This window comes from Pseudophryne corroboree, chromosome 2 (genome assembly GCF_028390025.1).
Source record: "Pseudophryne corroboree isolate aPseCor3 chromosome 2, aPseCor3.hap2, whole genome shotgun sequence".
NCBI classification, from domain to species: Eukaryota; Metazoa; Chordata; class Amphibia; order Anura; family Myobatrachidae; genus Pseudophryne; species Pseudophryne corroboree.
The window spans coordinates 392514017-392541428 of NC_086445.1; the positions used below are offsets into that span (position 1 = coordinate 392514017).

General features: G+C 46.0%; 1 long non-coding RNA gene across 1 annotated transcript in view; it reads right to left on the bottom strand.

Moving 5' to 3' along the window:
- The window catches only part of LOC135050824 (uncharacterized), an 89634-nt gene extending 63264 nt beyond the window's left edge, over positions 1-26370 (bottom strand). The window contains exon 1 of the long non-coding RNA XR_010241854.1: positions 26283-26370. This is a non-coding gene — a long non-coding RNA (uncharacterized LOC135050824). The remainder of the gene's footprint in view (positions 1-26282) is intronic.
- Positions 26371-27412: the final 1042 nt, after the last annotated feature.

The following is a 27412-nucleotide window of genomic DNA, read 5'->3' on the forward strand; positions in this document are numbered from 1 at the left end:
TTGGACAATTCTACATTTATTCATCAGCTTGTTTTGCATACAGTTTCATGAACATTTCTTTTATTTATCTTTGAGTGTTATCCTGCATATTGTTTCTGCCATTCCTGCAATACTTCAGTATAATATGATGATTAACAACTTGCCATTTAACACCTTACTGAATTGTTATTTCTAATAAAATATGAAACGGAACTTCCTTCGTCCTCCCTGCTTTCATTTCCCACCAGCACCTACACCTGTGGTTGGTTCAGGGTTTACGGATTCACAAAAACACCCGGACCTGACAGTAAGCACTGGCCACATGGATCCGTCAAGTGACCAATTCGCAGGAGGCGGTGCTACATCAGATATCCTTTCCCGTCTGGAAAACCAGGAGTCTATACAGACACAAATAGTGCAGTTTATGCAAACTATGGCAGACCGTTTAGAGATTCTTCATACAGCTATTAAAACGTCTCTAGTCCAGATTCCAACTCCAGTTGTCCCAGTTACCACTACAGCTTCTCCTGAGACGCTACCTACGTCCTGTTTGCAGTTACCCTCTCCAAGTAAGTTTGACGGAACCCCAAAACTTTGCAGAGGATTCCTGAATCAATGCGAGATCCAGTTTGAACTGTTGTCCGCCAGTTTCCCATCAGCTCGTTCTAAGGTTGCATATATTATTGCCCTCCTCTCCGGTCAGGCTCTGGAGTGGGCATCTCCATTATGGGAAAGAGGTGATCCTATCCTCTCTAATTACAAGGAGTTCGTATCATCCTTCCGGAGAATCTTTGACGAACCAGGCAGAACCACCTCAGCATCTTTAGAGATTCTCCGTCTGCGTCAAGGTTTACGTCCTGTCAGTCAATATATTATTCAGTTTCGTACGTTGTCTTCAGAGTTAAATTGGAATGAGGAGGCCCTGATCGCCGCGTTTTGGAATGGACTTTCAGAGAAAATCAAGGATGATTTAACCATCCGGGATGTGCCTACTACACTGGATGAATTGATTTCTCTCTGTAACAAACTTGACCTACGCTACAGAGAGCGATCTTTAGAGAAATCCAGGACAGAGCGATCTAGTCCACGTTATCATCCTAGGCCTCGACAAGATTCTTCATCACAGTCGCCGGTAACAACAGAAGAACCTATGCAGATTAGGCGCTCTCGCCTCACAGAGGAGGAACGACTTCATCGTCGACAGGGTAACCTCTGCATGTACTGTGGGTCCTCCGAACATTTAGTTAAATCCTGCAAACTCCGGCCTGGAAAACTCTCGCTCCTAGCTTATTCAAGGGAGCTTAAGCTAGGAGTTACTTTAGAACCACGTTCTGGGAAAGAGCCGACCTTGTCTATTCAATTAGAAGTTCCAAGTTCTACAGTGAAGGTTTCAGCTCTCCTAGATTCCGGGGCAGCCGAGAACTTCATCTCCTCAGCCTTTGTCATGCGGTCTAAAGTTCAAACCATGCCTCTGGAAGCAGCAGTTGCCGTTACAGCAGTGGATGGAAGTCGAATTCCAGATGGTATAATTACTCATCGAACCGTATGTCTCAAGATGAAAGTTGGTGTGCTCCATTCCGAATACCTCTCCTTCTACGTGATTCCCAAAGCCTCTCAAGATGTGATACTTGGTTTACCTTGGCTGCAGAAACATAATCCTCAACTCAATTGGCAAACCATGGAAGTCCTTTCGTGGGGTAAATCTTGTACCAAGGACTGTTTAGCCTCAATTGTACCTCTCCGGTCAATTAGCCTTCCCGACCTACCTCTGGTGTATCAATCTTTTGCAGATGTTTTCAGTAAACAAGCAGCAGACTCTCTACCTCCTCACCGCGAATGGGACTGCCCAATCGTCCTGGTTCCAGGCAAAACCCCTCCTAGGGGACGAATTTATCCGCTATCCATCCCAGAGACGCAAGCTATGTCTGACTATATACAGGAAAATCTAATCAAAGGATTTATCAGACCATCTTCTTCACCTGCAGGAGCCGGATTCTTTTTCGTTAAGAAGGACGGTGGGTTACGACCATGCATAGATTACCGTGGACTCAATGAGATCACTGTGAAAAACAAGTATCCATTACCCTTAATTCCAGAATTATTTGACCGGGTAAAGGGAGCTACTGTGTTTACAAAACTGGATCTCCGAGGGGCCTACAATTTAATCCGCATCCGTGCAGGGGACGAGTGGAAGACTGCTTTTAATACCCGGGATGGGCATTACGAATACCTCGTAATGCCCTTTGGTCTTTGTAATGCACCTGCAGTTTTTCAAAGCTATGTGAATGAACTTTTTCGTGATCTTCTCTACAAGTGTCTAGTAGTGTACCTGGATGATATCCTAATATTCTCTAAGGATCTAAAGTCTCACCGTCACCAAGTTAAAGAGGTTCTGACACGTCTGAGGAAAAATCAACTTTATTGTAAGTTAGAGAAGTGCACTTTTGAAGTATCTTCCATACCGTTCCTTGGTTACATCATTTCTGGATCAGAGCTATGTATGGATCCAGGTAAGGTACAAGCTATCCGAGATTGGTCCACTCCTTCAACTCTCAAGGGGATTCAGCGATTTCTTGGCTTTGCGAATTTCTATAGGAGATTCATCAAGAATTATTCTACGTTAGCTGCTCCCATCACAGCCCTAACTCGCAAGGGAGCAAATCCTACGAACTGGTCTTCTGAAGCAATCAAAGCCTTCTCTGATTTAAAGCAAGCCTTTGTGTCAGCCCCCATTCTTCGACAGCCTGATTTGAATCGTCCCTTTCTACTAGAGGTGGATGCATCTACAGAAGCAGTAGGAGCTGTGTTGTCACAAGTCTTTGAAGATAAAAATGTCCATCCCTGTGGATATTTCTCCCGTAAGTTCCTCCCGGCAGAACGTAATTATGCAATCGGTGAGCAAGAGTTACTTGCCATCAAGTTGGCATTTGAGGAGTGGAGATACCTTCTAGAAGGAGCTCAACATCGCATTACAGTTTATACTGATCATAAGAATCTTCTGTATCTGCAGTCAGCTCAGTGTTTGAATCCACGACAAGCTCGATGGGCGCTTTTCTTCTCATGATTTGATTTCAAACTCACCTATCGTCCAGGGTCTCAGAACAAAAAGGCAGATGCCCTTTCCCGGTCCTTTGCTTCTTCTGAATTAAACGATGCTACCACGAATCAAGCCATTGTGAATCCTACGTCCTTTTTAATGACTCGAACCTCTCCAGTTCCTCCGCTTGGCAAGACCTTTGTCGCCACAAGTCTTCGAAAACGGCTGCTTACCTGGGCTCACTCCTCTTCCTTCATGGGTCATCCTGGGGTTCTAAAGACTCTCAAATTTATTCAACAGTCTTATTGGTGGCCACGTCTCAAAGCCGATGTCCAAGAGTTTATAGCAGCATGTCCTAAATGTGCCCAACATAAGAGTCCAAGAAGTTCTCCACCAGGTCTACTACATCCACTATCCATACCCAAACAACCATGGACTCATATCTCAATGGATTTCGTGACCGATCTACCTCCATCAAAAGGGCGAAATACCATTTGGGTGATAGTGGATCGATTTTCGAAAATGGCACATTTTATTTCATTAACTGGGTTACCATCAGCCCCTTTACTAGCCAGATTGTTCATCTCTGAAATCTTCAAGTTGCATGGCCTTCCTCGAGAAATTATCTCTGATCGGGGAACACAGTTTGTGGCCAAGTTTTGGAGGTTGCTTTGTTCATCTTTAAATGTCAAGTTGAACTTTTCTTCTGCATATCATCCTCAGACAGATGGACAAACTGAGAGAGTCAACCAAGACCTTGAAACATTTCTCCGGCTATATATATCGTCCTCACAGGATGACTGGGTTGACTACCTTCCATTGGCAGAATTTGCTCATAATAATCTCTTCCATTCATCTTCAGAATCTACGCCCTTTTATATTAACTTCGGCTTTCATCCTCGTGTGCCAGAGTTTCATCCATTGCCAGCCCTAGAGGTCCCAGCGGCAGATCAAGAGCTTCAACGTCTATCTAGCATCTGGAGTTGTGTACGTAAGTCCTTGGTCAAAACTTCCGCTCGTCATAAATCTTTTGCAGATAGAAAACGTAAAGCTGTACCGAATTACAAAGTGGGAGACCAAGTTTGGATTTCTACGCGCAATCTCAAGTTCAAAGTTCCTTCTAAGAAATTTGCTCCCAGGTTTATTGGTCCATTTCCCATTGTAAAGGTACTCAACCCTGTGTCATACAAAGTCAAGCTGCCACCGTCTTTGAGAATTCCTAACGCCTTTCATACATCTTTACTGAAGCCTTTGATTCTCAATAAGTTCCGTACTACCCAGTCCAAATCTCCTAAAGTTCACTCTTTGCAGAATGAGGAATTTGAAGTTAAGGAGATTGTGGACTCACGTTCCCGATATGGACGTTTACAGTTTCTGGTTGACTGGAAGGGTTACGGTCCGGAGGAGAGATCCTGGGTTTTCTCTGAAGATGTTCATGCTCCAAGACTGGTACAGAAATACTTCTCCAAAAATCCTGACAAGGTTCAAAGGTGTTCGGAGACCACCCGTAGAAGAGGGGGTACTGTCACGAACCGGTCTCTCACCTTTGCGGGTTCTGGGGTTCATCCGTTGCCAGTGCGGTTGCTCGCGGTGCTGTGCGCCCGTGTGGGGACACGGCGTGATCAATGGCACAGGTAATGCAGAGTCTGGGAACTGTGAGTGCGGGGACCAAATGGCCTAAGGCACTGCGGTGTGTCTGCTGTGTAGGAGGTGGCCATGTTGGAGACCAAATAGCTAATACTGAGCACTTGTGAAAACACCTGTGGGCAGGTGTAAGCCAATCCCGTGCTTGTGCTGCCTTTAAGTAGGCTGGGATTATGTCACTCTGGGCCAGTGCTTTGTTGTATCAAAGCTGTGCTCTAGCTCTGAGCTCTCTCCGTGCATTCCTGTGTGATTCCCGTGGTCCAGATATCGCCTCCGTTCCCAGAGGTCCGTCTGCAGCCTTCACTGCTGAAAGATCTACCGGCTCTCTGCTGTGCTGTCAGTTAATTGCACTCCTATTGGAAATAGTTGGATTCCCAGTGTCCTGCATGAGGTTACCTTGTCAGTCTGCCTATCATTCAAAGTCTGGAGGATTCTGTTTCTCTCAGCTGTTCGTTTGTTCAACTCTGCATTTAACCCATTCATCACCTTGTCATCTACTACAGTTTCACAGTGATCTCCGGAACCCGCAAGTAACCCAATTCAGAACTTTTTATTTGTTATGTTGTCATTACAAGGATAATTCTTCACAGTCTCTCAGTTAACTCTCAAAACTCCATTGCGAACCCTTACAGTTATTTCTTCATGTCTGCATTAACCAGTTAAAACACATTCTGCAGTTCAGCATCAAAGCTTGTTTATATTTGGACAATTCTACATTTATTCATCAGCTTGTTTTGCATACAGTTTCATGAACATTTCTTTTATTTATCTTTGAGTGTTATCCTGCATATTGTTTCTGCCATTCCTGCAATACTTCAGTATAATATGATGATTAACAACTTGCCATTTAACACCTTACTGAATTGTTATTTCTAATAAAATATGAAACGGAACTTCCTTCGTCCTCCCTGCTTTCATTTCCCACCAGCACCTACACCTGTGGTTGGTTCAGGGTTTACGGATTCACAAAAACACCCGGACCTGACAGCTCCATAGTGTATTATACCAGTTTCATTCTGCTGTAACATCTACTGTATTGAACTATTTGTTGGCATTAAACATCATCTGCCTCAAGAAGATTGCTTCATCTTGTGACCTACAGGACTATGCCAAACATAGCCCCGTTCTTCGGCTGTCCAGGGTGTAACCAGCATCTCCAAGTTCCGCCTTCCGCCAGCTACCGGTAGAGGCCTAGTCAAGAACTAGTGGGGATTCATCAACACCACACAGGTGTGGTAAGGCAGTGTGTCGGCACATACAGAGCAGAACCGTGGTTCCAAACGCCACGGCAGGTTAGGAGTTTGGTGGTGGCAGCATAAACCCACCCATGGCGCAGTGGGTGGAGTCAGTAACAGGCGGTTACTGATGGTAAGCGGGAATCCCCTATGAGGCCAGGTCCCGTGTGACCTAAACATCCATTCTGTGCACTGGGGACGAGATGCAAAAGCGGTGAGGGCTTTCGTACGGGACGTCCGGTCTCAGCCACGATTCGTGGGTCAATCGCGTAGGCGTCAGGCCAAAATGACATGATTTTAATTGAATCATTTTATATTTGCCCGCGAATTGACCCGCGGATCACTGCATTTTGCTGCGTGGGATGGGGCTTAATAAAACAGTGCTCCATCTCTTCATCTGTCAGGGGAGGCTTCTGGGTACTCAGAGCACCCCCTGAGTGTGCCACTGTGACAGGTCGCATAAGATATGACCACATCAAGTTAAACCCAGCCTGGTGTGATTGCATCTGATGTGACTTATCCAGGCATGTGGTTAAGTTTTCATCCAAATCCATCCAGTGGAAGGCCCAGAACAGGCTTACTGGTTTAAAATTATTATTGATCTTTACTCACCGCTTTGGACTTCTGACCTTAGCATTGGGTCCACTGTTTCTGCTTCTGTTTGGTTTCCGATACATAAAGTTTGACAAAATGTCCAGGTCACAGCACCTTGTGCGGCACACAGGGCAAATGCTGTTCATCTGTAGCCATTGTGTCAGGCAAGAAACATAGAAGGTATGGTGGCAGGATGATACAGCCATTTCCATTCCAACTTCAATGTCAGACTTGCAGATGGTGCAGTACTCTACTTCATCTCTTTCTGCAACAATGCATCTGGTGTACAATGGGAATACTGGGCGGAATGGGCCTCAGGATGTTCTCCAGCCTCAGGAGTTCTTCTCTCAGTGCAGCTGCCCGATTTTCACTGGCACTGGGCTCATTTCTTCCACTTCTCAATAATGGTCTAGCTCTTCCTCTTTCTGATGATGGTCCAGATCTTCCTCTTCCCGATGATGGCACAATTCTTCCTGATGATGGTCCAGCTCTTTCTCTTCACAATGATGGTCCTGCTCTTCCTCTACCTGATGATGGTCTTTCATTGGATGGTCTGCGGCATCCTGACCTCGGCCATGTCTCGCTGATGTTATGGGATGTTCCTTCATTTCCAAGCAGCTGTGCTAATTCACTTTGGCTCATTGTAGCTGGTGACAGTACCTACACAAAAAAAATTTTAAAAAGGGAAAGAAAAACACAGATGTGATTGTACGCTGAGATCCGGTCACCGGTGAATCGTTGGCAGCAAATTCTAGTGAGTAAACGTGATCTCTCTTGGGAGGTTCTTTCTCATTTGTCAGCAGCAGCTTCAACTCAAGAAATGCCAATGATATTGCTGTGTGCTGGGGATTTATACCATGGAGAATTCAAATGTGGCATGTGGGTGGCAGTTGGTGATGGCTGTGCTTCACATCTGCAGCATCTTCCCACTGATATTACACAGTGATACATGTGGGAAATGACATGTTAGTGTTGAGGAGTCATTACACTAAGAACAGGGTGGTTTGGGGCATCTACTGAAATCATCTGATTTCTGCTGCTGACCCAGTGAGTTCAACTGTAATTGCTGCTACCATCCCTACTTCTCCTTTGGTTATCTCTGTGGCCTCTTTTATGACAGTTGCTAACATTATAACATTATATGGGATGGATGGATGGATGGATGGATGGATGGATCTAAAATTGTGTGTTTTAATTACAGAAATCCCTCTTAAAGCGATTGGTCACAATAGATCACATGACCATGACAGCAACACATCACTGCCTCATTATTTTATTCACTCACACTGTTATCCAGTTACATGTTTATTCATTAAAAATAAATTAAAATGAAAATCCTGATAGCCGATCTGATGCCCGCCTTGGGTAGTTAAAGTAGCCAGGTCCCTAAAAAATCTATGTAAAAATTATGTGACAGAGTAGGACTTGCAGTTAAATTGGGTCCCGTGGAGTGGGTCGCAAGCACACATGCATTGTACAATTCATAAACCAAAACCCCATTGTTTATTCAGATGTATACTAAAGCATTAAGGCGAATGAAGCTGCCAAGAGGAGGGTTCTCTGTATATGTGTGTATATCCCATCTGCGATGGGTCTTTATATTCACAAGAGGTATTAAATAATGTTGCGATAGCCCTATAAGGGATTTATGACTATCATATAAGTATTGGTTGTGATTCATGCTTAAGACGCATACCTGCTCCAGTGATGATATAGAACACTGGGACAGGGCTGCTTCCAGTAATTAGGTAATCAAATCATTAAGGTAATTGATTTTGTGCTATATAAGGGAGCCCATGGAGGCAGATGTCAGTATGCTGCTCTTTGGTGTGCTGAACAGATGTCTCCTGTGGTGGTCTTGAGAAAGACTCTGCGAAGCCGAAACGTCGACATGTATGTGATGACTTCAATGGTCTAAATAAAACTTTCTCTCTATGGAAACGGATTGGCGAGTGCCCTCTATTTGAGATCCTCAGTAGGGTCTTGAAGATAACCTGGTATATGTGGAAGTCTATATAGGCCTCCTTGTGGTGCACCCCACTGATGACTGTGATATAGCTGTCAGTGCGGACATATACAATGCAATATATATATATATATATATATATATATATATATATATATATATATATATATATATATATATATATAATAAGATTTTACTTACCGGTAAATCTATTTCTCTTAGTCCATAGTGGATGCTGGGGACTCCGTAAGGACCATGGGGATAGACGGGCTCCGCAGGAGACATGGGCACTTTAAGAAAGAATTTAGGTTCTGGTGTGCTCTGGCTCCTCCCTCTATGTCCCTTCTCCAGACCTCAGTTAGAGAACCGTGCCCGGAAGAGCTGACAGTACAAGGAAAGGATTTTGGTAATCCAGGGCAAGATTCATACCAGCCACACCAATCACATCGTATAACCTGTGATAAACTTACCCAGTTAACAGTATGAACAACAACAGAGCATCAGGTCAACCCTGATGCAACCATAATATAACCCTTATTGCAGCAATAACTATATACAAGTATTGCAGAAGAAGTCCGCACTTGGGATGGGCGCCCAACATCCACTACGGACTACGAGAAATAGATTTACCGGTAAGTAAAATCTTATTTTCTCTAACGTCCTAGTGGATGCTGGGGACTCCGTAAGGACCATGGGGATTATACCAAAGCTCCCAAACGGGCGGGAGAGTGCGGATGACTCTGCAGCACCGATTGAGCAAACACAAGGTCCTCCTCAGCCAGGGTATCAACTTGTAGAACTGTGCAAAAGTGTTTGAACCTGACCAAGTAGCCGCTCGGCACAGCTGTAATGCAGAGACCCCTCGGGCAGCCGCCCAAGAAGAGCCCACCTTCCTAGTGGAATGGGCCTTAACTGATTTTGGCAGCGGCAATCTAGCCGCAGAATGAGCCTGCTGAATCGTGTTACTGATCCAGCGAGCAATAGTTTGCTTTGAAGCAGGAGCACCAAGCTTGTTGGAAGCAGACAGGATAAACAAAGACTCTGTTGTCCTGACCCTAGCCGTTCTGGCTACATAACCTTCAAAGCCCTGACCACATCAAGCAACTCGGAATCCTCCAACTCAGTAGTAGCCACAGGCACCACAATAGGTTGGTTCATATGAAAGGATGAAACCACTTTCGCCATAAATTGTGGACGGGTCTGCAATTCTGCTCTATCCGCATGGAAAACCAGATAAGGGCTTTTATGTGACAAAGCCGCCAACTCTGACACACGCCTAGCCGAAGCCAAGGCTAGTAGCATGACCACCTTCCACGTGAGATATTTCAACTCCACCGTTGTGAGTGGTTCAAACCAGTGGGATTTCAGGAAACTCAACACCACGTTAAGATCCCAGGGTGCCACTGGAGGCACAAAAGGGGGCTGAATATGCAGCACTCCTTTTACAAACGTCTGAACTTCAGGTAGAGAAGTCAACTCCTTTTGAAAGAAAATGGATAGGGCCGAAATTTGGACCTTCATGGAACCCAATTTTAGGCCCAAATTCACTCCTGACTGCAGGAAGTGAAGGAAACGGCCCAGCTGGAATTCCTCCGTAGGGGCATTGCTGGCCTCATACCAAGCAACATATTTTCGCCATATACGGTGATAATGTTGAGCTGTCACGTCTTTCCTAGCCTTTATCAGCATAGGAATGACCTCATCCGGAATGCCTTTCTCTGCTAGGATCCGGCGTTCAACCGCCATGCCGTCAAACGCAGCCGCGCTAAGTCTTGGTACAGACAGGGCCCCTGTTGCAACAAGTCCTGTCTTAGGGAAAAAAGGCCACGGGTCCTCTGTGATCATTTCTTGCAGATCTGGATACCAAGTCCTTCGTGGCCAATCCGGAACAATGAGTATTGTTCTCACTCCTCTTTTCCTTATGATTCTCAGCACCTTGGGTATGAGAGGAAGAGGAGGAAATATAGACCGACTGGAACACCCACGGTGTCACCAGGGCGTCTACAGCTATCGCCTGAGGGTCTCTTGACCTGGCGCAATACCTCTGTAGTTTTTTGTTGAGGCGGGATGCCATCATGTCCCCTTGTGGCAGTTCCCACCGTCTCGCCATCTGTGCGAAGACTTCCTGATGAAGTCCCCACTCTCCCGGCTGGAGGTCGTGTCTGCTGAGGAAGTCTGCTTCCCAGTTGTCCACTCCCGGGATGAACACTGCTGACAGTGCGCTTACGTGATTTTCCGCCCAGCGAAGAATTCTGGTGGTTTCCGCCATCGCTACCCTGCTCCTTGTGCCGCCTTGTCAGTTTACATGAGCCACTGCGGTGATGGTGTCTGACTGAATCAGAACCGGTTGGTCGCGAAGCAGGGTCTCCGCTTGACGTAGGGCGTTGTATACGGCCCTTAGTTCCAGGATGTTGATGTGAAGGCAAGTCTCCTGACTTGACCACAGACCTTGGAAATTTCTTCCCTGTGTGACTGCTCCCCACCCTCGGAGGCTTGCATCCGTGGTCACCAGGACCCAGTCCTGAATGCCGAATCTGCGGCCCTCGAGAAGGTTTGCACTCTGCAGCCACCACAGGAGAGACACCCTGGCCCTAGGGGATAGGGTGATTAACCGATGCATCTGAAGATGTGATCCGGACCACTTGTCCAGTAAGTCCCATTGAAAGGTCCTCGCATGGAACCTGCCGAAGGGAATGGCCTCGTATGATGCCACCATCCTTCCCAGGACTCGAGTGCAGTGATGCACTGACACCTGTTTTGGTTTTTATAGGTTCCTGACCAGTGTCATGAGCTCCTGAGCTCTCTCTATCGGGAGATAAACCCTTTTCTGGTCTGTGTCTAGAATCATGCCTAGGAAAGGTAGACGAGCCGTAGGAACCAGCTGCGACTTTGGAATATTTAGAATCCAGCCGTGTTGCCGTTACACTTCCAGAGAAAGTGCTACGCTGATCAGCAACTGCTCTCTTGATCCCGCTTTTATGAGGAGATCGTCCAAGTATGGGATAATTGCGACCCCTTGCTTCCGCAGGAGTACCATCATTTCCGCCATTACCTTGGTAAATATTCTCGGTGCCGTGGAGAGACCAAACGGCAACGTCTGAAATTGGTAATGACAATCTTGTACCACAAATCTGAGGTACGCCTGATGAGGTGGATAAATGGGGACATGAAGGTATGCATCCTTTATGTCCAGAGACACCATAAAATCCCCCCTTTCCAGGCTTGCGACGACCGCTCTCAGCGATTCCATCTTGAACTTGAACCTTTTCAGGTATATGTTCAGGGATTTTAAATTCAATATGGGTCTGACCGAACCGTCCGGTTTCGGGACTACAACATGGTCGAATAATAACCCTCTCCTTGTTGAAGGAGGGGAACCTTGACCACCACCTGTTGAAGATACAATTTGTGAATTGCAGTTAACACTATTTCCCTCTCGTGGGGGGAAGCCGGCAGGGCCGTCGGTGAGGGGGCATCTCCTCAAAGTCCAGCTTGTATCCCTGAGACACAATATCTATTGCCCAGGGATCCAACAGGGAGTGAACCCACTTGTGGCTGAAATTCCGAAGACGTGCCCCCACCGGGCCTAGCTCCGCCTGTGTAGCCCCAGCGACATGCGGTGGATTTTGTAGAGGCCGGGGAGGACTTCTGTTCCTGGGAACTAGCTGTGTTGTGCAGCTTCTTTCCTCTGCCCCTGCTTCTGGCAAGAAAGGACGCACCTCGGACTTTCTTGTTTCTTTGTGATCGAAAGGACTGCATTTGATAATGTCGTGCTTTCCTAGGCTGTGCGGGAATATAAGGCAAAAGATCAGAATTACCAGCTATAGCTGTGGAGACCAGGTCCGAGATCCCTTCTCCACACAATCCTCAGCCTTGTAAGGCAAACCTTCCATATGCCTCTTAAGTCGGCATCACCTGTCCAATGCATGTTCCCCAGGACACGTCAAGCAGAAATCGACATAGCGTTGACTCTAGAACCCAGTAGACTAATGTCTCTTTGGGCATGTTTTATATATATATCTAAGACAGCATCTTATATATATATATATATATATATATATATATATATATACATACTAGGGTCTCAATCTCTGCTGATAAGGTATCTGTCCACGCTTGTAAATGGACTTCAAAGTACTTTTACTGCATGCTATCTGCAGGATCCCTGAGGATAGCTGTTAAGTCAGCGCTACCTTTTGGGCAAACGTGACACCCTAGGGGAAGATTCCCATTGTATCCTGGCCCTAGTAGGGAAAGGATACTCCCTGAGAATTCTTTGTGGGAAACTGCAGTCTCTTGTCTGGAGATTCCCGCTCTTTTTCTTCATGAGAGGAGGGAAATTTACCTTTCTTCCCCTTAAACATGTGTACCCTTGTGTCAGGGACAGATGAGTCATCAGTGATATGCAAAACATTTTTTTATTACAATAATCATATATTGAATACTTTTCTGCCATTTTGGCTGTAACTTTGCATTATCGTAGTCGACACTGGAGTCAGACTCCGTGTCGATATCAGTGTCTATTATTTTGGATAGTGAGCATTGAGAGACTCTGAAGGTCTCTGCGACATAGGGACAGACATGGGTAGATTCCCTGTCTGTTCTCTAATCTTTTGTGCAATAAATTTACCTTAGCACTTAATTTCACATATCCAAACAGGTGTCGGCGTTGTCGACGGAGACACCACTCACACACATATTTGCTCCATCTCCTCCTTAGGGGAGCCTTTTACCTCAGACATGTCGACACACACGTACCAACACACCACACACTCAGGGAATGCTCATCTGAAGACAATTCCCCCACAAGGCCCTTTGGAGAGACAGAGAGTATGCCAGCACCCACCCCAGCGCTATAAACCCAGGAATAACACAGTAACTTAATGTTAACCCAGTAGCTGCTGTTTATATTGATTTTTGTGCCTAATTATGTGCCCCCCCACCTCTCTTTTTACCCTCTTCTACCGTGTATCTGCAGGGGAGAGCCTGGGGAGCTTCCTGTCAGCGGAGCTGTGGAGAAAAAATGGTGCAGGTGAGTGCTGAGGAAGAAGCCCCGCCCCCTCGATGGCAGGCTTCTTTCCCGCTTAAATATACATTTTCTTGGCGGGGGCTCATACATATATACAGTGCCCAACTGTATATATGTGTACTTTTGCCAAAAGAGGTCCATATGCTGCCCAGGGCGCCCCCCCGCCCCCCCCGCCCCCCCCCCCTGCGCCCTGCACCCTTACAGTGACCGGAGTATGTGAGGTGTGTGGGAGCAATGGCGCACAGCTGCAGTGCTGTGCGTTACCTCAGTGAAGAACGGAGTCTTCTGCCACCGATTTCAAAGTCTTCTTGCTTCTCATACTCACCCGGCTTCTGTCTTCCAGCTCTGCGAGGGGGATGGCGGCGCGGCTCTGGGATCGGACGACGAGGGTGAGATCCTGTGTACAATCCCTCTGGAGCTACTGGTGTCCAGTAGCCTAAGAAGCAGGACCTAGCTTCAGAGAGTAGGGCTGCTTCTCTCCCCTCTGTCCCACGATGCAGGGAGTCTGTTGCCAGCAGAGCTCCCTGAAAATAAAAAAAACAAAATACTTTCTCACAGCAAGCTCAGGAGAGCTCACTGAAAAGCACCCAGCTCATCCGGGCACAGTATCAAACTGAGGTCTGGAGGAGGGACATAGAGGGAGGAGCCAGAGCACACCAGAACCTAAATTCTTTCTTAAAGTGCCCATGTCTCCTGCGGAGCCCGTCTATCCCCATGGTCCTTACGGAGTCCCCAGCATCCACTAGGACGTTACAGAAATATATATATATATATATATATATATATATATATATATATATAATATGCACAGAATTATAGACTATTTCAAGAAAATGGATTTGGGCACAAATCCTTTTATCCCACATTCATGCACTTAACTTGAGAGCTCGTTGTTATTCAGTTACAATACCCTTGATTGAATAGCACATTTCAATATACTGCCACACCCAGGATTCAAACTTATAATCTGTTGAAATCTAATCAAACACCCTACTCATTGAACTATTTGATCCACTATATGAAGCTACTGGTATTTAATCAGCTTTGCAATTGAGCAGATCTATGTAGTGTGAAGCCACACACTACATAGATCTGCTCAGCTGCAATACTGATAATTTTTTCACAAAGTAAAAGGCCCATACATGCTAAACGAGTCCACGCCACCGCCAATATCGGCGATATTGGCGGCGGTGGGGACCCGGCGACGTGCTGGCATCGGCAAGTGCATACACATGGGAGTGCGCATCGTTAATGACATTGAGTGTACACACAAAACGAGATTGTAAAAGATTTTGCTCAGATTGGCCCTTCTACCTTTTACTTTTTCGTGTAGTGTGTATGGGCCTTAAGCTTCAAGACACTGTGGTGTCGAAACATGTTGGAGGAGTGAAGGAGGAGATTGTCACCATTTACCAGGAGCAGTAGCGGATCTTGCCACGGGCAAGCAGGACTTTTGCCCGGGGCGCCGCCTTCCGGAGGTCGCCGGCGCCATCCGGAGGGCGCCGCACCACGGCAAGATCCACTGCTGCTGTGCCCCCCGCTGCCGCTGCCTGCTGTCCGCTGTGAAGGGAAACTAGACGCTACGCGTCTAGTTTCCCTTCGTGGAGAGGACCTTTTCTGTAATGATGTGCGGTGCGCGTTGACGTCATCGCGCACCGCACAGCAAAGGTCCTCTCCACGAAGGGGACTAGGGAACTAGACATGTAGCGTCTAGTTTTCCTTCGTGGAGAGGACCTTTGCTGTGCGGTGCGCGATGACGTCAACGCGCACCGCACATCTTTCAGCGGCACTATTACTGTACAGGGGGCATAACTGACCACGCCCGCTGTACAAAGCCACGCCCCCTATGGCCGCCCGGGGCGCAAAAAGCGCCTGGACCGGCCCTGACCAGGAGATCACAGAAGGTTATCAGGATCTATATATACCCGGGTTCCATCTGCATCCTTGACTGTTTTGTAACTGACCATCTCATATATCTGGTATGGAGGCATTTTTCTCATTTTATGTAATAAAAATTTGTTTTAAATACTACACTATGAAGATTTTTATTATCTAACTTCCATTATTACCCCTGAGGGAATAAAAGAGACCTTGATAGGTCTGCTAACTACCTTATTTATGTAGTGTAAGCATCATCAGCTTCATTACACATTTGAGGTATATTTCTACCTATGGTGGAATCTAAAGATACCTTGGCAGGAGTCTAAGGCCCCATACACACTAGACAAGGAAATGAAAGCTCTCACTCAGAAGGGCCAATCTGAATGAGATCTTTCACAATCTCGTCCAGTGTGTACACTCAATATCGTTAACAATGCGTGCTCCCGCGCATCGTTAATGACCCCCTCCTTCGTCTGAACATGTACAGACATGGGAGGTCCTTGTTAATGACAGCCATGCTGCAGATGCTCACATCCCTGCTGGGCACTATGCGGCATGTCCTTGGGGCCCCTCTGATCTTTGGGGCCCGATACAGGTGTTCCCTTTGACCCTCCCTGTCACCGGCACTGACATGGGATATGTGAAATGTATACTTTGTAGGTATATATTGATCAAATTTGTGATTTCAAACTGACTTTATATATTTGGACTGATAGATTGGGATTTTTTTTTATCATTGACATACAGTATTTAATATATTTTATGTTTCTATTATGCTAACAGTGAACCAGTGGTGAGTTACATTTCAAAGGGTTTATTTATAAAAGCAATAAAGACCTTTTCTTATTACTGCACATTACTGTAAAAAATGTATTCAGCAATTGCTTTTGATACAGTAAGTCTTTGCCGAGACAGACCATTACCACTTGGTCTGTCACAGGATTATAAAATATATAAAGAGTGCGGTCATTTCAAAGTAATCTGCAGCAATATTTTTAAACTCTTATTGGAAATCGTTTTTGTTAGATTCCTAAGTGATATCAGGAGAATCTGATTTCATATTTTATCATTTTCTTTTATTGGTAAGACACCAGTGTCCTGCTTGGTGAGAACTGATGGTTTGTTTAAGATGTTGTTCTTTGAAAAGAGAAAAGGGTTTTGTTTTTAGTTTTACTATCAATTTCATACTTGGCTCCTAAAAAATAGGATTTTAATACCTACCGGTAAATCCTTTTCTCTTAGTCCGTAGAGGTTGCTGGGGATGCTTCAAGAACCATGGGGTATAGACGGGATCCGCAGGAGACATAGTCACACTTTAGGACTTTTATTGGGTGTGAACTGGCTCCTCCCTCTATGCCCCTCCTCCAGACTCCAGTTTAAGTAACTGTGCCCAGGGAGACGGACATTTCGAGGAAAGAATTTATTGTTAAACCACGGTAAGCATCTTACCAGCTCACACCTCAGTATGCCGCCGAACATGGCATTCAATAAAACATCCGACGGCATGAAGAATATGCAGCAATACGCTGACATAAAGCGTAACACAACCTGTGTGTGTAAACACAACCAATAACAGCATAACGCATGCCATGGCATGAACATCATCAGCAACAGACTGACTTAAACACAACACGCCAAGTGTGTAAACATACCCAATAACTGCAGATACAGTACGCATCCTCTACAGACTAAGAGAAAAGGATTTACCGGTAGGTATTAAAATCCTATTTTCTCATACGTCCTAGAAGATGCTGGGGATGCTTCAAGAACCATGGGGTTTATACCAAAGCTCTAGAACGGGCGGGAGAGTGCGGACGACTCTGCAGCACCGATTGACCAAACAAGAGGTCCACATCAGCCAGGGTATCAAACTTGTAACTTCGAAAAGGTGTTTGATCCCGACCAAGTAGCAGCTCAGTAAAGCTGTAATGCCGAGACCACTCGGCCAGCCACCCAGGATGAGCCCACCTCTCTAGTAGAATGGACCTTCACTGATTTTGGTAATGGCAATCCTGCCGTAGAATGATCCCGCTGAATCGTATTACAGATCCAGCGCGCAATAGTCTGCTTGGAAGCAGGAGCCCCAATCTTGTTGGGAGCCCATAGGACAAACATAGCCTCTGTTTTCCTAATATGAGCCGTTCTGGCGACATATATTTTTAAAGCTCTGACCACATCGAGAGACTTCGATTCCGCCAAGGTGTCAGTAGTCACTGGCACCACAATAGGCTGGTTTACGTGAAACCACTTTTGGCAGAAATTTCTGATGAGTTCTCAACTCCGCTCTATCAGCATGGAAGAATAAATAGGGCTTTTGTGAGACAAAGCCGCCAATTCAGATACCCGCCTTGCGGATGCTAAGGCCAACATCATGGCCATTTTCCAAGCAAGAAATTTTAATGCAACCTTATGTAAAGGTTCAAACCAATGAGATTTCAGGAACTGCAACAGCACCTTAAGATCCCATGGAGCCACAGGGGGCACAAAAGGAGGTTGGATGTGCAACACGCCTTTCAAGAAGGTCTGTATTTCTGGAAGGAAGGCCTTTCCTTCTGAAAGAAAACTGATAAGGCCGAAATTTGTACTTTAATGGAGCCTAACTTTAGGCCCGCCTCCACACTTGCTTGTAAAATATGGAGCAACTGCCCCAGCTGAAAATCCTCCGTTTTAGGAGCTTTCTTGGATTCACACCAAGACACATATTTCCTCCAAATACGGTGGTAACGCTTTTCCGTTACTTCTTTTCTAGCCTAAAGAAGTGTGGGAATGACTTCACTGGGAATACCCATCCGGGCTATGATCTGGCGTTCAACCGCCATGCCGTCAACGCAGCCGCGGTAAGTCTTGATACACGCACGGCCCCTGTTGTAGCAGGACCTCTCGAAGTAGAAGAGGCCAGGGATCTTCTATGAGCAACTCCTGAAGATCTGGATACCAGGCCCTCCTTGGCCAGTCTGGAACAAAGAGTATCACCTGAACCCTTGTTCCTCTTCTGATCTTTATCACCTTGGAATAATTGGAAGTGGAGGGAACACCTAGACCGCCTGAAACACCCACGGTGTCACTAGGGCGTCCACCTCTATTATTTGAGGGTCCCTTGACCTGGAACAATATTTTGGAAGTTTCTTATTGAGGCGAAACGTCAACATGTCTATTTGAGGAATTCCCGAATGACTTGACACTTCTGCAAAGACCTCACGATGAAGACCCCACTCTCCTGAATGGAGATCGTGTCTGCTGAGGAAGTCTGTTTCCCAGTTGTCTACACCCGAACTGAAGATCGCTGACAGAGCGTTTACATGCCTTTCCGCCCAGTGGAAAACTTTTGTGGCTTCTGCCATCTCCGCTCTGCTCTCCGATCCGCCCTGTCGGTTTACGTACGCCACTGCTGTATGTAGTCCAACTGAATTAAGACGGGCAGACCACCAACAAGATGTTCCAGAATGTTTATGTGCAGACAAGCTTTCTGGCTTGACCATTTTCCCTGGAAATTCGATTCCCCCTGAATGACTGCTCCCCGGCCCTGGAGACTTGCATCCATGGACCCCAGGATCCCATCGTGGATCGCGAACCTTCATCCCTCTAGGAAGAGAGAACTGAGCAGCCACCACAGGAGAGAAATTCTGGTCCTGGAAGATAAGATTATTTTCCGGACCACATGTCCAATTGGTCCCGCTAAAAAAACTCTCTGGCATTTAACCTGCTCACTGAATGGCCTCGTAGGCCGCAACTCTTTGTCATCAATGGAACGTATTGATGGATTGACACTGTTGTAGATCTGACCCGACTCTGGATCTTCAAAGTTCTTTCCATTAGAAGAAACTAACTCTCAACAGTTCTGTATCTAACATCTTTTTCAACGTCGACAACCGCGTCGTTGGGATCAACCGTGATTCTGGTAAGTTTAGGAGCCAACCACTTTGTTGAAGCTCCGTCAGGGATAAAACAACGTTTTGCACCACGTGTTTCTTACCCTCCCCGTACGCCGGAGAGCGTCCCAGTGCAGAGTAATAATGACTCTTTTACTATTGAAGAAAACCATCATACCGCCATCACTCCAGTGAACTGGCACTGACAATCCTGAATAGCAAAACCAGGTAAGCCTAATGCGGAAGAACCGTATTTAGACCCTCTTTCTCCTTAACAGATTGGAGATCCCTGCCCCGAGAGATTCCATCTTGTAGTTTAACTTCTTAAGTAGAAATTGTTTGGAATTGTTCCAACCGAGCCTTCCGGCCTCAGAAGCACAAAAAAGCTTGAATCACAGCTTTTATCCTTTCCTTTCTTTTTTTTTTTTTGTTTGACCGGGACAGCAGGGCAATGACCTGATCCTGACCCAACTCTTGTATGGCGTTGCATACTACCTCCCCGTCCAGAGGAGAATTGGAAAGGTTTATTTGAAAAATCAGTGAGGGTAATCGTCTGGAAACTCCAGTATGTCCCCCTTGGGACTCTATTCATTAAACTCACTGGTCCATGTCTGTTCCAGGACTGACTGAAGAGTATTAGACGTGGTCCCACCAGTGTGGGCTCCCGCAAGATAGACTCAGCGACAGGCGGTGGATGTGGTAGAAACAGAGGATGATTTCTGTTTCTGCAAACTTGAAAAGGCTGCTGATCTCTTACCTTTTCACCTTCCTCTACCTGCGAAATGACTGCATCCCAGAAAAATGCGTCACCAACCGTTGTGAGGAAACAAAGGTCAAGAAGGTAGACTTACCAGTGGTATCTGCCGAGATCAACTTAACAAAGCCATCCCCAAACCAGGTTTCACCTTCATAGGGAAGATACTCCAGTTCTTCTCGGAGTCAGCCTCAGCATTTCCTTGGTGAATCCACAACGCCCTCCTAGTCGAGACCACCATGGAAGTGGCTCGCGAAAACAAGAGTCCAATATCACTTGTAGTCGCATGGCAGTATGCTGCAATGATATAGACATGACTCAACTTAAGTTGCATACAACTACTCCCCCATGCGCATGTAATGCAAGCATAAACAACGTACATGCGGACACATAATTAGAGTATCACATATCTTCCTGCATACGATCCTTTGTGACAGGACCCCGTGCAGACCAGGGGGCGACTCCCACCTTCTATCCATTGAGAAGGACAAACCTTACCTCACCATTCATTAGAAATATCTTTATATACATACATACATACATACCTTCCAATGCACCTATACACACATATATCTATATCTACATATATATATATATATATATATATATATATATATATATATATATATATATATATATATATATATACACACACACATATACATACACATATATATTTTTCTTGTCAGGAACAGCAAGGTTACTACATTCTAGTGTGTATGAACAGGTACTGAATGCCAATTTTTGAGGATCTGATCAGGAAACATTATGGTCGACCTAAGAAAGATTTTCGAGTCGATCTCAGGGAGTAGTAACTGGGCAAAATAACATTTTTGCGCCCCTGAGGGGTCTGAGAGAAATCTATTCTACGAATATGACTCCCTCCATAATATTATCACGTCTGTGATCGTGCAACAGACCTATATAATCATACTGGCCCTCATTCCGAGTTGTTTGCTCGCAAGGCGAATGTAGCAGAGTTACACACGCTAAGCCGCCGCCTACTGGGAGTGAATCTTAGCTTCTTAAAATTGCGACCGACGTTCGCGCAATATTGCGATTACAAACGAGTTAGCAGTTTCTGAGTAGCTTCAGACTTACTCTGCCTGTGCGATCAGTTCAGTGCTTTTCGTTCCTGGCTGACGTCATAAACACACCCAGCGTTCGCCCAGGCACTCCCACCGTTTCTCCGGCCACTCCTGCGTTTTTTCCGGAAACGGTAGCGTTTCCAGCCACACGCCCCTAAAACGCCGTGCATCCGCCCAGTAACACCCATTTCCTGTCAATCACAATGCGAACGTCGGAGCGATGAAAATGCCGTGAGTAAACTTACTTTCTTCATAGTAAAGTTACTTGGCGCAGTCGCAGTGCGAACATTGCGCATGCGCACTAAGAGAATTCTCACTGCGATGCGATGAAAAACTCCGAGCGAACAACTCGGAATGAGGGCCACTATACATACATATTACATATAAGTATAGATCTATCATAATATCATGTCCATATCCACCCAGTCAGATATTGTTGGTGCCGACAGGGACACCCCCCACGTCTGTGTCTCCCATATAGTTTTCTCTTGGGAAAAATATACCTCTACTGACATGTTGACATATTTACATGTACACAGTACCATTAGGAGTCGACAGCACCGACATAGTCATTCCCTTTGTGGCAGAGCCCTCAGCCTCAAATATGCCGACACACGTGTACCAAACACCCACCGACATTACACTGGCTATAAGGGATAGACCCCAGTACATTCTGTCATGGAAACACAGAAGGGGTATATCAGCTCATTTTCCCCAGCGCCCATGATATAGTGTTTTTATTTCACTTTATATTACACCAAACCACTGTGCCCCCCCCCCCCCCCTTCGTTTTCCACTCTGATTCATGCAGCAGTGTTTAGGAAAGACCAGCGTCTCTGTGAGGAGAAAATGGCGCTGGATAGAGCTATGAGGGCTAAGCCACGCCCCCTCATCGGCGCGCTTCAGTCCCGCGCAAATCTACACATTATACTGGCGGGGGTCCTATATTTAATACACATTTTTGCCAGTTTACAACTTCAGTGTTCATGCTGCCCAGGGTGCCCCCCCTGCGCCCTGCACCCTGTCAGTGCCGCTGTGTGTGTGGGAGCATGGCGCGCAGCGCGACCGCTGCGGTACCTCAACACTGAAGTCTTCTGCCATCACTAAAGTCTTCTTTTCTTCTTTTACTCACCCGGCTTCTTTCTTCTGGCTCTGTGAGGGGGGTGATGGCGCTGCTCCAGGAACAAGCAGCTAGGCGTACCAAGTGATCGAACCCTCTGGAGCTAATGGTATCCAGTAGCCTAAGAAGCAGAGCCCTTGAACTCAGAAGAAGTAGGTCTGACTTCTCTCCCCTCAGTCCCACGAAGCAGGGAGCCTGTTGCCAGCAGGTCTCCCTGAAAATAATAAACCTAACATAAAGTATTTTCAGAGCAACTCAGTAGAGCTCCCCTGTGTGTGACCAGTCTCGCTGGGCACAGAATCTAAACTGGAGTCTGGAGGAGGGGCATAGAGGGAGGAGCCAGTTCACACCCAAAGTCTTAAAGTGTGCCTATGTCTCCTGCGGATCTCGTCTATACCCCATGGTTCTTGAAGCATCCCCAGCATCCTCTAGGAACGTATGAGAAATTGGGTGTCGCTCCTGTCTTCTGGAAGAGTGGGAAAGTCCCCCGGCCTGCCTGAATCCCCCTGTAATGCCCCCACGATTGTCAGCACCCCAACCCCCCCCCCACCCCCCCACACACACACACCACTCTCCAATGTGGATGGCCCAGAAGGTAGTAGCTCCTCCCCCTGCCTCACAATGCTGGTAATCTCGGCATTGCGTGGGGGGGTGGGCTGGCTGGCTACGATGATGTGGTCACATGGCACACCCGCTGTTCCACCCTCTACTTCACATCATTTTCGTTACCATTCCAAGAGCCAGATACTATCCGTGTTGTTGGGCATCAGTGGCCTATGTGACAAAGCTCCATTACAGCCCAGTTCCGTCCCTTCAGACGCCAATGGAAATGTGCATGACTTTGCATCACTTATACTTGCGTACACTTAGTTTCAGAGCTGGCACAGTATAAAAATGCATCAAATACACACCAGAAGCAGGCATACTTTCAACTCTGCATCACCCCCTTTGTGTGTAATACTGAGTTTGACTTAGTATGGAAGATTTTTGACAAGTTTTAGTAATTTATAGAAATGGCTGCTTACTTTCTGTTAATTAGCCTTTTCAGATACACATGTCACATGGGTCCGGGGAATCTTTTGAAAAACATCATACCTAACTGGTTAACCCATTACAAAGGACAAGGGGGGTAATTCAGAGTTGATCGCAGCAGCAATTTTGTTAGCAGTTGGGCAAAACCATGTGCACTGCAGGGGGGGCAGATATGACATGTGCAGAGAGAGTTAAGGGGGGTACTCATGGAGCGATCGCTGCTTAAAATCTAAGCAATCTGACTAGATTGCTTAGATTTTAAGCAGCGATCACTCCGTGTGTACCCCTCACAGCAATAGCGATGCGCAACCCTGCGCATCGCTATCACTGGTGCGAGATTGGCCAATGCAGGCCAATCTAGCAGGTCGCTCACTTCACACACACACACCCCCCCCCCGTCTTCCCCCTGCACACTCAGCGGGGGGAGAGATGTGTGCTGAGCGGTTCGCTCAGCACACATATCTACCCACATCTGCAGGTGAGTACTGGCCTTTAGATTTGGGTGGGGTGTGTTCAATCTGAAATCTAAATTGCAGTGTAAAAAAAAGCAGCCAGTATAAACAATATAACCCACCCAAATCTAACTCTCTCTGCAAATGTTATATCTGCTCCACCTGCAGTGCACATGGTTTTGCCCAACTGCTAACAAATTTACTGCTGCAATCAACTCTGAATTACCCCCCAAAAAGAGGACAAGGTGCTCTATGACAGCCATACAAATGGAATGTCGAAAATTTAAGCGGAAGCAGAGCCAAAATTGTTTAAAAAAAAAAAAAAAGGTGTTGGTATAGAAATCAGAGATATGGAGGGTTATTCTGAGTTGATCGTAGATGTGCTAAATTTAGCACATCTACGATCATTTACTCTGGCATGTGGGGGGACGCCCAGCACAGGGCTAGTCCGCCCCACATGTCAGGCCCTCCCCCCTCCCCCCAGCATAGGTACAAAAGAATTGCACAGCAGCAATGCTTTTGTACCTCACGAGTAGCTCCCTGCCAGCGCAGCTCCCGCGGACTGGCAGGGAGCTACTGGCCGTGGGCTGGGTTGCAGCGGCTGCGTGTGACGTCACGCAGCCACCACGGCCCGCCCACCCACCCCTTTCCATTGGTCTGGACACACATCCGTTGTCCGGACCATGCCCCGCCAGCAGCGTTCTAACACCGTTGGCACGCTCACTCTCGCCCCGCAGCCGCCTCTGCCTGTCAATCAGGCAGAGGTGATCGCAGCCATTGAGGTGCTGACAGCATATCACTGGGCTCCCGGGATGCGCAAGCGCAATGCAGCCGCTGCACATGCGCACTACACACAGTAATTCTGACTGCGATTGCTGTCGCGATCCAGTCTGAATTACCCCCATAAATGGAATTACAAACTCAGTTGAGCAGAGACAGTTTCCAAAGGCTGAAATTACCTGTTATCACTTATCATATTATACTTTGGTGATGATAAGAGCAGTTCTAGTAAAATTGTGGAAAAATAGAAATGTTAGGACTGGTGACCCATTGAAAATGGATGTAGTAAAACATTACTTGCTGTCACAACTGCTAAAGGTGTTAGCCTTTAGGAATGTACAGTGTGGGTGTGTGTGAGTTCTCCAGTGCAGTCACCTTAATGTAGACAGCATATATCCTTCCTACCTCTATGTCTGTCTGTTTTTACCCAATTTTGTTCTATTACTGTTGTTCTAACTGTAAAGCGCAACGGAATATGCTGCGCTATATAAGAAACTGTTAATAAATATATCAAATTTATCTTTCCAGGATGCTCCTCAGTGGATTCATGCAGAGGAATATATGGGTCTTTGGGCACAGCCTCACTGATACAGTATCACTGACATTACCCTATATAGGTCCTGAATTAGGATTGGCTCCTTGTCTAAACAACATGGGTGTAGTAAATTTGCAGTCTTCTGTCTGAACCATTATTGGTATTATCCTCACTGCAACACCAATTCAACTTTTCTTTTTCATTTACAAAACAGTGACATCTTCCTTAACATCAGACTGTTCCTGATACTAATGTCTCTGACAAGTAGTCAGCTGCTGCCTAGTCATGCTAGTTTGACGTCCATGTCATGTAGTCATCAAATGTCATGCTTTCTTGTCCTGGTGAAGACTGTGGTGCTCATTAGACAATACACCTACCCAGTACAAAGGGAGTTTACATCTTCTTACGCTATTGTTTTACACCTCGGAAAACAGATCAGTTCTTCCTGGACTGCAATATCAGACTACTTACTGTCAAAATTAGTTTAAAACATGTGACTTCTCTCTACTCTCTTCTCTTATGTCACTATGTATAGACAGTGAATTCCGTAAAATAATAAATATAATAGTAATAATAATACTAATAACATTAAAATAATAATAAAAATCTAGGTCTTAGAAAGGCTGTATAGAATTGAGCATGATGATTAAGCATACACATCGCTAAATACTTGGACCTTATTGACACGAGACCCTGTCCCGTATCCACCAGTGACGTGCGGTGGGGTGAGGCAGGTGAGGCAAAGCCTTTCCTGCCATACTAATGTTTGTGCCAACGTACCCTTTGGCTGATATATTGCATGTAAATCTGGCTCTGGTGCTAGCCAGTGGCTCCTAAGCCATTTAGCTCACCGCACGTCCCTGGTATCCACTAACAAGTAATAGCACTGGGTGTGCTACTTTGCATCACATTTATAAGAATTGTTGCTTTCTGATTGCTGACCCCTTGCCTGTATTGCCTACTCTGGGCCTAATTCAGATCTGATCGCAGCAGCAAATGTGTTAGCTAATGGGCAAAACCATGTGCACTGAAGGGGGGGGGGGCAGAGAGAGTTAGATTTGGGTGGGTTATATTGTTTCTGTGCAGGGAAAGTAATGGCTGCTACACTGCAATTTAGATTTCAGTTTGTACATACCCCACCCAAATCTAACTCTCTGCACATGTTATATCTGCCTCCCCCTGCAGTGTACATGGTTTTGCCCAACTGCTAACAAACTTGCTGCTGCGATCAGATCTAAATTACCCCCTTTGTCCATTAATATTATGGGGCTTATGCCGGGTACTCACTGGCCGATGTGTGCTGTGTACCTGGTGATCTCGTTAGCAACGGCACCCAGCGGCAGGGCAAACATTGGCAACTGCATACACACTTGCCGATGCCACCAATGATGAAAGACGTGGGGGGGGGGAGTAAAGGTCATGCTGCATTAAGCAGCATGGCCCTCGCTGGCTATAACTGCCGTCGGATGATGCGTGTGAGTGATCTCATTGTCAGCAACATAGTGCATACACAGTAGACAATATTGTGGACTATGTGTCGGGATCGGGCACATCGGCCACTATATCATTTAGTGTGTACCCAGCTTTAGTCTGAGTCAGACAGATCTCTTTGCACAGTTGCAAATAGCGATCCATATTTACACATTTTTGCATATATCTGTCATAATCTGAGTTGGAAGAATCTTTGCTGGATCTGTCTTTTTGTGCAATGGGCATTAGGGACGGGAACTGGATGGTGACAATGCAGTCGCACAGAGTTGTTCTATCATGTGGAGTGTCATGGTCATGTAAATGTAGTTACTTACTAGATGGATCTCTTGCACCTATAATGTGGATTTTGCAAGTGCCAATATTAATGATGACCGTTGTGGCTATGGATGGAAAAACTGTGGATGGAGCAGCTTCCCACTTAAAGCCGCACAGAATTTCGCAATAGCCCTATGGAAACTCACATTAGAATAAAGTAGTAAATCAGGCTTCCGCTGCATCAAGCAAAACCAATTATGTAAAGTGACAAGCAACTTTTTATTTATATTTTAATTGCTCAAATGAAAGGTCCTAAAACTGTTTTTTTATATTATAAATCAGTTTGGTTACTACAAAGTAGTTAATAAAATCTTAGATTGGATTTGAGAAAATAGAAAATACTTTTAATGAGTCAGATTGATAGGTGGACGCAGAAGTGCCCGCCGCTGTGTGTAATGGTGGTTGCCCATCTGTGACTTTGTGGTACCCTGTGGTTTAGTAGGTGCATTGAGTACAAATTGGCAGTACCTGGTTCTTGGTCAGCTTCTCAGCTGAGATACTCTCTTGCTGTACCATACCCTGGCAGAGAGGTAAGGACAGTACCCAGAACAGATGAAAATAGAAATTATTTGGATGGTATGTACAAGAATTGTGGTATTTATTATGCAAAC